Source organism: Bubalus kerabau, chromosome X (genome assembly GCF_029407905.1).
Source record: "Bubalus kerabau isolate K-KA32 ecotype Philippines breed swamp buffalo chromosome X, PCC_UOA_SB_1v2, whole genome shotgun sequence".
Classification (NCBI taxonomy): Eukaryota; Metazoa; Chordata; class Mammalia; order Artiodactyla; family Bovidae; genus Bubalus; species Bubalus kerabau.
The window spans coordinates 90,370,222-90,381,628 of NC_073647.1; the positions used below are offsets into that span (position 1 = coordinate 90,370,222).

The 11,407-nt window shown below is 35.8% G+C and overlaps 1 protein-coding gene across 2 annotated transcripts in view; it reads left to right on the plus strand.

Moving 5' to 3' along the window:
- ZDHHC15 (zinc finger DHHC-type palmitoyltransferase 15) overlaps positions 1-10,837 on the plus strand; it is an 88,746-nt gene extending 77,909 nt beyond the window's left edge. For both annotated transcript variants that reach the window (XM_055565036.1, XM_055565037.1), the window contains one exon: positions 10,701-10,837. The gene's annotated coding sequence lies outside the window, so the exon portion shown is untranslated. The remainder of the gene's footprint in view (positions 1-10,700) is intronic.
- The last annotated feature ends 570 nt before the right edge of the window (positions 10,838-11,407 follow it).

Below are 11,407 nucleotides of genomic sequence, written 5' to 3' on the forward strand. Positions count from 1 at the left end.
CCACTCACACCTATGGATAGATCAACTAAACAGAAAATTAGCAAGGAAACACAAACTTTAAATGATACAATGGACCAGTTAGACCTAATTGATATCTATAAGACTTTCACCCAAAAAAAATGTATTTCACCTTTTTCTCAAGAGCACACAGAAGCTTTTCCAGGATAGATCACATCCTGGGCCAGAAGTCTCGCCTTGGTAAATTAAAAAAAAAAAATGGAATCATTCCAAGCATCTTTTCTGATCACAATGTGGTAAGATTAGATTTCAACTACAGGGGAAAAAAAAAAAAAACTATTAAACATACGGAGGCTCAACAACACTCTTCTGAATAACCAACAATCCACAGAAGAAATCAAAAAAGAAATCAAAATATACATAGAAACAAATGAAAATGAAAACACAATAACCCAAAACCTGTGGGATTCAGTAAAAGCAGTGCTAAGGGGAAGGTTCACAGCAATACAGACTTACCTCAAGAAACAAGAGAAAATCAAATAAATAACCTAACTCTATACCTAAAGCAACTAGAAAAAGAAGAAATGAAGCACCCCAGGGTTAGTAGAAGGAAAGAAATCATAAAAATTAGGGTAGAAATAAATGCAAAAGAAACAAAGGAGACCATAGCAAAAATCAACAAACCTAGAGGCTGGTTCTTTGAGAAGATAAATAAAATAGACAAACCATTAGCCAGACTCAACAAGAAAACAAGGGAGAAGAATCAAATCCACAAAATTAGAAATGAAAATGGAGAAATCACAACAGACAATACAGAAATGCAAAGGATCATAAGAGACTACTATCAGCAACTATATGCCAATAAAATGGACAACTTGGAAGAAATAAACAAATTCCTAGAAAAGTATAACTTTCCAAAACTGAACCAGGAAGAAATAGAAAATCTTAACAGACCCATCACAAGCACAGAAATCGAAACTGTAATCAGAAATTTTCCAACAACAACAAAAAAAAAACCCAGGACCAGATGGCTTCACAGCTGAATTTTACCAAAAATTTAGAGAAGAGCTAACACCTATCCTATTCAAACTCTTCCAGAAAATAGCAGAGGAAGGTAAACTTCCAAACTCATTCTATGAGGCCACCATCGCCATAATACCAAAACCAGACAAAGATGCCACAAAAAAAGAAAACCACAGGCCAATATCACTGATGAACACAGATGCAAAAATCCTTAACAAAATTCTAGCAAACAGAATCCAACCACATATTAAAAAGATCATACATCATGACCAAGTGGGCTTTATCCCAGGGATGCAAGAATTCTTCAATATTCACAAATCAATCAATGTGATATGCCACATTAATAAATTGAAAGATAAAAACCATATGATTATCTCAATGCTGCCTTTGCTGCTGCTAAGTCGCTTCAGTCGTTTCCAACTCATGTGCGACCCCATAGACAGCAGCCCACCAGGCTCCTCTGCCCCTGGGATTCTCCAGGCAAGAACACTGGAGTGGATTGCCATTTCCTTCTCCAATGCATGCATGCATGCTAAATTCTTTCAGTTGTTTCCAACTCTGTGTGACCTTATGGACAGCAGTACACCAGGCTCCTCTGTCCACGGGACTTGCCAGGAAAGAATTGGGGAGTTGGTTGCCATTTCCTTCTCCAGATTATCTCAACCGATGCAGAGAAAGCCTTTGACAAAATTCAACATCCATTTATGATAAAACCCCTCCAGAATGCAGGAATAAAAGGAACATACCTCAACATAATAAAAGCCATATATGATAAACCCACAGCAAACACTATCCTCAGTGGTGAAAAAAATGAAAGCATTTCCCCTAAAGTCAGGAACAAGACAAAGGTGCCCACTCTCACCACTACTATTCAACATAGTTTTGGACGATTTAGCCACAGCAATCAGAGAAGAAAAATAAATAAAAAGAATCCAGTTTGGAAAAGAAGAAGTAAAACTCTCACTGTTTGCAGATGACATGATCCTCCACATAGAAAACCCTAAAGATTCCACCAGAAAATTACTAGAACTAATCAGTGAATATAGTAAAGTTTCAGGATATGAAATCAACACACAGAAATCCCTTGCATTCCTATACACTAACAATGAGAGAACAGAAAGTGAAATTAAGGAAACAATTCCATTCACCATTGCAACAAAAAGAATAAAATACTCAGGAATAAATCAACCTAAGAAACAAAAGACCTATATATGGAAAACTATAAAACACTGATGAAAGAAATCAAGGGTGACACAAATAGATGGAGAAATATACCATGTTCATGGATAGAAAGAATCAATATAATGAAAATGAGTATACTACCCAAAGCCATCTATAGATTCAATGCAATCCCTATCAAGCTACCAACGGTATTTTTCACAGAACTAGAGCAAATAATTTCACAATTTGTATGGAAATACAAAAAACCTTGAATAGCCAAAGCGATCTTGAGAAAGAAGAATGGAACTGGAGGAATCAACCTGCCTGAATTCAGACTATACTACTAAGCTACAGTCATCAAGATAGTATGGTACTGGCACAAAGACAGAAATATAGATCAATGGAACAAAATAGAAAGCCCAGAGATAAATCCAAGCACCTATGGACACCTTAACTTTGACAAAGGGGGCAAGAATATACAATGGAGAAAAGACAGTCTCTTTAACAAGTGGTGCTGGGAAAACTGGTCAACCACTGGTAAAAGAATGAAACTAGAATACTTTCTAACAGCATACACAAAAATAAACTCAAAATGGATTAAAGATCTAAACATAAGACCAGAAACTATATAAAACTCCTAGAGGAAAACACAGGCAAAACACTCTCCGACCAATATCACAGCAGGATCCTCTATGACTCACCTCCCAGATTATTGGAAATAAAAGCAAAAATAAACAAATGGGACCTAATTAAACTTAAAAGCTTCTGCACAACAAAGGAAACTATAAGCACGGTGAAAAGACAGCCTTCAGAATGGGAGAAAATAATAGCAAATGAAGCAACTGACAAAGAATTAATCTCAAAAATATACAAGCAACTCCTATAGCTCAATTCCAGAAAAATAAACAACCCAATCAAAATATGGGCCAAAGAACTAAACAGACATTTCTCCAAAGAAGACATACAGATGGCTAACAAACAAATGAAAAAATGCTCAACATCACTCATTATCAGATAAATGCAAATCAAAACCACAATGAGGTACCATCTCATGCCCGTCAGAATGGTTGCTATCAAAAAGTCTGCAAACAATAAATGCTGGAGAGGGTATGGAACAAAGGGAACCCTCTTACACTGTTGTGGGAATGCAAACTAGTACAGCCACTATGGAGAACAGTGTGGAGATTCCTTAAAAAAACTGGAAATAGAACTGCCATACGACCCAGCAATCCCACTGCTGGGCATACACACTGAGGAAACCAGAACTGAAAGAGACACGTGTACCCCAGTGTTCATCGTGGCACTGTTTACAATAGTCAGGACATGGAAGCAACTTAGATGTCCATTGGCAGATGAATGGATAAGAAAGCTGTGGTACATATACACAATGGAATATTACTCAGCCATTAAAAAGAATGCCTTTGAATCAGTTCTAATGAGGTGGATGAAACTGGAGCCTATTATACAGAATGAAGTAAGCCAGAAAGAAAAACAGCAATACAGTATACTAACGCATATATATGGAATTTAGAAAGATGGTAATGATGACCCTATATGTGAGATGGCAAAAGAGACACAGATGTAAAAAACAGACTTTTGGACTCTGTGAGAGAAGGTGAGGGTGGGATAATTTGAGAGAATAGCACTGAAATGTGTATATTATCATATGTGAAACAGACCATCAGCCCAGGTTTGATGCATGATACAGGGTGCTCAGGGCTGGTGCACTGGGATGACCCTGAGGGATGGGATGGGGAGGGAGGTGGGAGGGGGGTTCAAGATGGGGAACACATGTACACCAATGGCTGATTCATGTCAATGTATGGCAAAACCAATATAATATTTTAAAGTAATTAGCCTCCAATTAAAATAAATAAAATTTTAAGAAACTATCATAATATTGTAAGGTAATTATCCTCCAATTATATAAATAAATAGATTTTTTAAGGCCACAACTAGAAATATGAAAGAAAAATATCTTATTGGTAAAGGCAAACGTGCAGTAAAGATAGCAGAATAACCAGTTGTAAAGCTAGTAGGAAGGTTAAAAGACAAAAGTAATAAAATCATCCATATCCACAAAATGTAGTTGTGGAATACACAAAACAAAAAGATGTAAAATATGATGCCATAAACATTAACAATGGGGTAGGGAGGAATAAAAATATATGATGGTTATAATGTATTTTAACTTAAAAGGTCGTCAACTTAATCATATATATATATATATAGAGAGAGAGAGAGAGAGAGAGAGAAAGAGAGAGAGAGGAGAGAGAGAGAGAGAGAGAGAATGTTATCTATGAACCTCATGGTAATTACAAACCAAAACCATATAATAGATACATACACAAAAAAGAGAAACATTAAAGATAGCTGTTAAATCATAGGGAATACAACAAAAGAAGAAGGGAACAACAAGAACAACAAAAGAACTACAAAACAACCCAAAAAACAGTTAACAAAATGGCATTATGTATGTACCTATCAATAGTGACTTTAAATGTAGATGGATTAAATGCTATACTCTAAAGACATACAGTGGCTGAATGGATTAAAAAAAAAAAAAAAAAGACCCATATATATGCTGCCTAAAGGAGATTCAACTTCAGACTGAAATTAAGGAGATGAAAAAATGTATTCCATGCATATAGAAACTTAAAGCTGGGGTAGCAGTACTTACATCAGACAAAACAGACTTTTAAAACAACGTGTGTAACAAGAGACAAAGGAGGACATCACATAATGATAAATGGATTGATCCAACAATGAGATATACCAATCATAAATATATATGTACTCAACATAGTAGCATCTAAATACATAAAGCAAATATTAACAAACATAAAGGAGCAGTAACACAAAAATTTTAGGGAAGTTTACCACCCCACTTACATCAACAGGTAGACCATCCACACACAAAATCAATAAAGAAACACTGGCCATAAATATGATTATTTTAATAATATTGTAATAACTTTGTAGGGCAATAGATGGTTACTAGAGTTATCATACTGATAGTTTCATAATATATGCAAATATCAAATCACCAGGTAGTACATTGAAGCTAACATAATATTGTACATCAATAATATTTTAATTAAATTAAAATTGATTGTGAATATTCCAAGAAATTAATGCCAAAAGTCTTTGTTAAAATACAAATAGTCATTCACATTTGAAAATTGGTAATATGGCAATGGAGTTACTTTTAAAAGACAGCTATTCATTAGGGGCAGGGGGCAAAAAAATTGCTCAGTATCACTAGCCATTAGGAAAATTCAAATTAAAACCACAAGGAGATTCCTTTACACCCATACTCGAATGGGCTTTTTTTTTTTTTAATGTAGTGATAATTCCAAGTGCTGTCAAAGATGCAGAAGAATTGGAATTCTCATACTAGTGGGAATTCTCATTTCTAGTGGGAATGCAAAATAGCACAGGTACTCTGCAAAATAGTTTGTCAGTTCTTTATAAAATTTCTTACAATGTTAAACACACACATACCATATGACCCTGTAATGCTACTCCTGAATATTTCCCCTAGAAAATGAAAACCTGTGTTCACACAATAATGTATATATGGATGGTTATAGCAGCTTTATTGATACCAAACCAAACCTATAAAACAACACAAATGTCCTTCAATGGATAAAAGAGTAAACAAAGTATACTTCTCAGAAATCAAAAGTAACGAACAATTGATACTTACAGCAACATAGTGAACAATGCAAAGAAATAGAAGAAAACAATACAATGGGAAAGACTAGAAAACTCTTCAAGAAATTTTAAGATATCAAGGGAATATTTTATGCAAGGATGGTCATAATAAAGGACAGAAACAGTAAGGACCTAACAGAAGCAAAGAGATTAAGAAGAGATGGCAAGAATACACAGAAGAACTACACCAAAAAAGGTCTTAATGATACAGATGACCACGATGGTATGATCACTCACCTAGAGCCAGACATCCCAGAGTGTGAAGTCAAGTGGACCTAAGGAAACACTCCTATGAACAAAGCTAGTGGAGGTGATGGAATTCCAAATGAGCTATTTCAAATCCTAAAAGATGATGCTGTTACAGTGCTGCACTCAATATGCAAGCAAATTTGGAAAACTCAGCAGTGGCCACAAAATTGGAAAAGGTGAGTTTTCATTCCAATCCCAAAGAGCAGTACCAAAGAATGTTCAAACTAATGCACAATTGTGCTCATTTCACATGCTTGCAAGGTAATGCTCAAAATCCTTCAAGCTAAGCTTCAGCAGAACATGAACTGAGAACTTCCAGATATGTATAAGCTGGGTTTAGAAAAGTCAAAGGAACCACAGATCAAATTGCCAACATCTGTTGGATCATAGAGAAGCAAGAGAGTTACAGAAAAACATCTACTTCTGCTTCATTAACTATGCTAATACATTTGACTGTGTGGACCACAACAAACTGTGGAAAATTCTTAAAGAGATGGGAATACCAGACCACCTTACCTGTTTCCTGAGAAACCTGTATGCAGGTCGAGAAGCAATAGTTAGAACCGGACATAGAACAATGGACTGGTTCAAAATTGGGAAAAGAGTACGACAAGGCTGTATATTGTTACCTTGCTTGTTTAACATATGCAGAATGAATCATCCAAATACCAGGCTGGATGAATCACAATCTGGAATTAAGATTGCTGGGAGAAATAACAACCTCAGATATACAGATGATACCACTCTAATGGCAGAAAGTGAAGAGGAACTAAAGAGCCTCTTGATGAGGATGAAAGAGGAGAGTGAAAAGGCTGGCTTAAAACTCAACATTCAAAAAACTAAGATCATGGCATCTGGTCCCATCATTTAATGGCAAATAGATGGGGGAAAAGTGGAAACAGTGACAGATTTTATTTTCTTGGGCTCCAGGATCACTACAGATGGTGACTGCAGCTATTAAAATAAAAGATGCTTGCTCCTTGGAAGAAAAGCTGTTACAAACTTAGACAGCATATTAAAAAGCAGAGACATCAATTTGCCAACAAAGGTCCTGATAGCCAAAGCTATGGTTTTCCCAGTAGTTATGTACAGATGAGAGAGTTGAACCATAAAGAAGGTTGAGCGCTGAAGAATTGATGCTTTTGAACTGTGGTGTGGAGAAGACTCTTGAGAGTCCCTTGGACTGCAAGGAGATCCAACCAGTCCATCCTAAAGGAAATCAGTCCTGAATATTCATTGGAAGGACTGATGCTGAAGCTGAAACTTCATTACTTTGGCCACCTTATGTGAAGAGTTGAGTCATTGGAAAGACCCTGATGCTGGGAAAGATTGATAGCAAAAGGAGAAGGTGGTAGAGGATAAGATGGTTAGATAGCATCACTGAATCAATGGACATGAATATGGGCAAACTCCAGGAGATAATGAAGGACAGTGAAGCCTGGTATGCTGCAGTCCATGGATTTGCAGAGGGTCGGACAGGACTTAGCAACTGAACAACAACAACAGAAATAATGCTGTTACTGTTTAGTTGCTAAGTCGTGTCCAACTCTTTGTGACCCAATGGATTGTTGCCCGCCAGGCCCCTCTGTTCATGGGATTTTCCAAGCAAGAATACTGGAGTGGGTTGCCATTTCCTTCTCCAGGAGATCTTCCCGACCTAGGGACCAAACCTGTGTCTCCTGCTTGACAGGCAGATTCTTTACCTATCGAACTCATGTCTCCTGCTTAGTAGGAGGATTCTTTACCTCTGAGCCACCATTTGTGAACCTAAAACTTCATTATTCTAAGTGAAAAAACCCAGTTCCTAGCACAAGGAATGTAGTCAATAATATTGCAGTATCCTTTGTATCATGTATAATCTATAAAAATTTCAAATTGCTATGTTGTATACCTGAAACTAAGAAGTCAACTATACTGCAATTTAAAAACAAAAATATTTCTGAAGTCTTTTTGCTGTATGATTCCATTTGTATGAAATTTTGGAAAAGGCAAAAATACATAGAGAGAAAATAGATTAGTGGTTGCCAGGTTTAGGGATCAGAGGAAGTTCTGCATTCTATCTGAGATTGTGTTTACAAGATTCTCTGCATGTATGAAATTTCACAGAACTGTAAACCCACAAAAGTTAATTTGACTCTATTTAAATTTAAAAGTTAAAAACAATCCTTCTCTCATGCTTTTCTACAGCTTTCTACACCCTTCTTCCCCCCATCCCTACCATCAGGCATCTGAAGATGGTGTCTTCCCAAACTTTGCTAGGTTATCTCCCATGCATCACATAAATCTACTCATTCCTTAGGGAATCTGTCCATTTCTTAGCTAAAGGCCATATATATGGTGACAACTACTGAATATGTATCTCCAGCCCAGAACTCTTTCCTGAGTTCCAGACCTGAATAACCAAGTGCCTTTCAATTTCACCTACCCCAAAACTCATTTCCTGTTTTGTTCCTTCTTCATCTGCCATTCACATCTAATTATCCACTGAAGTATATTAATTTTACTTCTTAAAGTAAAGCTCTGGAAGCTTTACTTTACTCTGGAAGCTATGTACTTTTTCTAGTTAGATTACCATGACTCCAGAGCATGTGTTTGTCACCTGTATTACTGCAATAGCTTTTTAACTGATTTTCCTACTTCCAGTTTTGCCCCTTCCAGTCCATTCTCCACATTGCAACTAGAATGATGAAAAATTTAAGTCTGTATAATGGCTGTTTTATTGGCTTCAGCAGAGTCTGAATTCCTTAACATGGTTTACAAGTCCTTTTATGATCCGGCCCCTGCTCATCTCTCCAGATTCTCAACTCTGAAGCTTCCTCTCCACTAGTTTTATCCCCATACTCTGCACTTGAACCACATCTCAACTTCCTTCAGCCCCTCAAACATGCCCCTACTGCCTCTCATGATTGGGATGCTTCTTCAGCAACCTCCACCTCCTCCATTCGTCTACTTCAGCTGGATATATAGTACTTATTCTCTAGATTTCAGCTTCCACATCATTTACATGGGTTTATCACTGACTGATGTCCCTTTTGGGAGAATTCTGTGGACAGAGGCGCCTGACAGGCTACAGTCCGTGGGGTCACAAAGAGTTGGACGTGACTGAGCAACTAAAGAGAGAGAGAATGACTTTATGAGAGCCCTTTTATCCCATTCTGTAATAGCCTACTTACTTTTTTGTCTCTAAAACTAAATTATAAGTTCCTTGAGGGTAGTCACTATGTCTTGTGCACATTTTAGTGCCAGCCTCTAGCATAATGCCTGGAACATGGTAAGTATTCAATAAATATATGTCAAATAAATGAAGGAGAAGGAGAGGGTGTAGAAAACAGTTTCTGAAATTATAGGTCATTTTTTCTTTATGCCTTTCTACATTTTCCAGTTATTCTATGATGAGTATAAATTGTTTTTATAATATAAACAATATATTAAGGGATTCCCTGGCATTTCAGTGGTTAGGAGTAGGTGCTTTCACTGCAGTCAGCCCATGTTCAATGTGTATATATATATACACATATATATATATATGTGTGTGTGAGAGAGAAATAGTTTTGAAAGTATATTAAACATAACAGAAAGGAGAGAAAACTATGAAGAAAGTTTAAATCACATATAATCCCACCACCTAAAGATAACTATGTTGACATTTTGTTGTATGCCATCCAATATTTTCTATGAATATATTTTTTAAACATTGAGACCATGTTGTGTTCAGTTTTGAATTCTGCTTTTTTCACTAATGCTGCAAGTAATTTTCCATTATATTAAGGTACTTTTGTTTATTTAACCAATTCTCTGCTGTACAACCTTAAGATTTTATTCCAATTTTCACTATTATGAGTAAGGTTGCCAAAAATATCTTTAAACATAAATCTTTTCCTTCATTTATAATCATTTTCTTTTTGTGTGTTGATTATACATTTTTATGTTTTAAATTAATTTATTAATTTTAACTGGAGGCTAACTACTTTACAATATTGTGAGGGTATGATAGGATCCTAGAAGCAAAATTACTGGTGTGAACTTTTTAAAAGACTGTTAATATATGTGGCTAAATTGTTTTCCAGAGGGCTTATGCTAATAATAGCTGCTTGAGTACCTACTATATGCCAGACGTTGTTTTTGGTAGATTTTGTTATGCTTGTTTTACAGATGAAGAAATTAATTTGTCCAGAATTATAGAGATAGTAAATGGCAAAGTTAGAATTTGAATTTCAGATTGTGCAATTTCTAAGCTTATGTTATTTCTTGAGAATTTCAAAAATAAATATTTTTACATTATCAAATTATGTATATGTACTAGAGAAAATGTGGAAAATATTAGAAAAAATGAAAATAAATTACTCATGAATTCACCACTTTCAACAGCTTAGAGTATTTCATCTGTCTTTTGTTCCAGATAAAAATTCTGGGTTAAAATAACATTGTATATATAATTTTACACCCTGCTTTTTTCACTTAACATTTTTCAATGCTGATTAATACTCTTCAACAACATAATTTTAACAGTTGCATATTATTGTCAATGGATGTTACCATGTGAATGTTTACACTAGTTCAGCTCACTTGTGCATTTTTTTTTTCATCCCCAGGACCCTCCATCTCCAATGAAGTTTACAGAGTTCAGTGTTGGGAACCATTCTGATCTTCAAAATAAGTCACCACGGCAAATTGAAACTTTTCAATTTGAAAGCATCCCATCAAATACTTGCTGTGCAGATAGATGTTTCAGAACTTATGTTATTTAATTTACTAGCTGAACTCATCAATCTGGTAGCAATTAATTCAAGCCAGTCTTCCTCTACTTCTTTCTTCATTTCCTCTCCTCCCCTCAGTGAAAGCCTAAAAGTACATATTTATCTTTCCAGAGGCTCTTTTTATTCCTCTTGTCAGGTAAAGGGGAACTCAAAAGACTCCCTTGGAGTCTTTAACTCCCCTAGAAAGACCGTTAATCATATCTATAGGTCTTTGTTTTGTTGAGGGGAATCAGACAAGTTTGCTGCTTGTGCACATGTGCATTTATAAGCATACATATGTGCAACATATTTACACAAAATTCTGCTGCTGTGTTGTGAAAATTGAGGTTTAAAAAAATCTGAAGTTTTTTATTCAATCATATCTTTTTCCTAAATAGCAATCTAAATATTTGCTGAGCTGTGAACACCTTTTCCTATATCAGGTACCTAAAATTTAAGAGGGAGATTCAACACTGTGATCAAGGTCTGTGAATTGGGAATTGAACAATGTAAAACCTGTTCTCTGTCATAGATGTGTGGTGTTCCTGAAAGCACCACAGCTA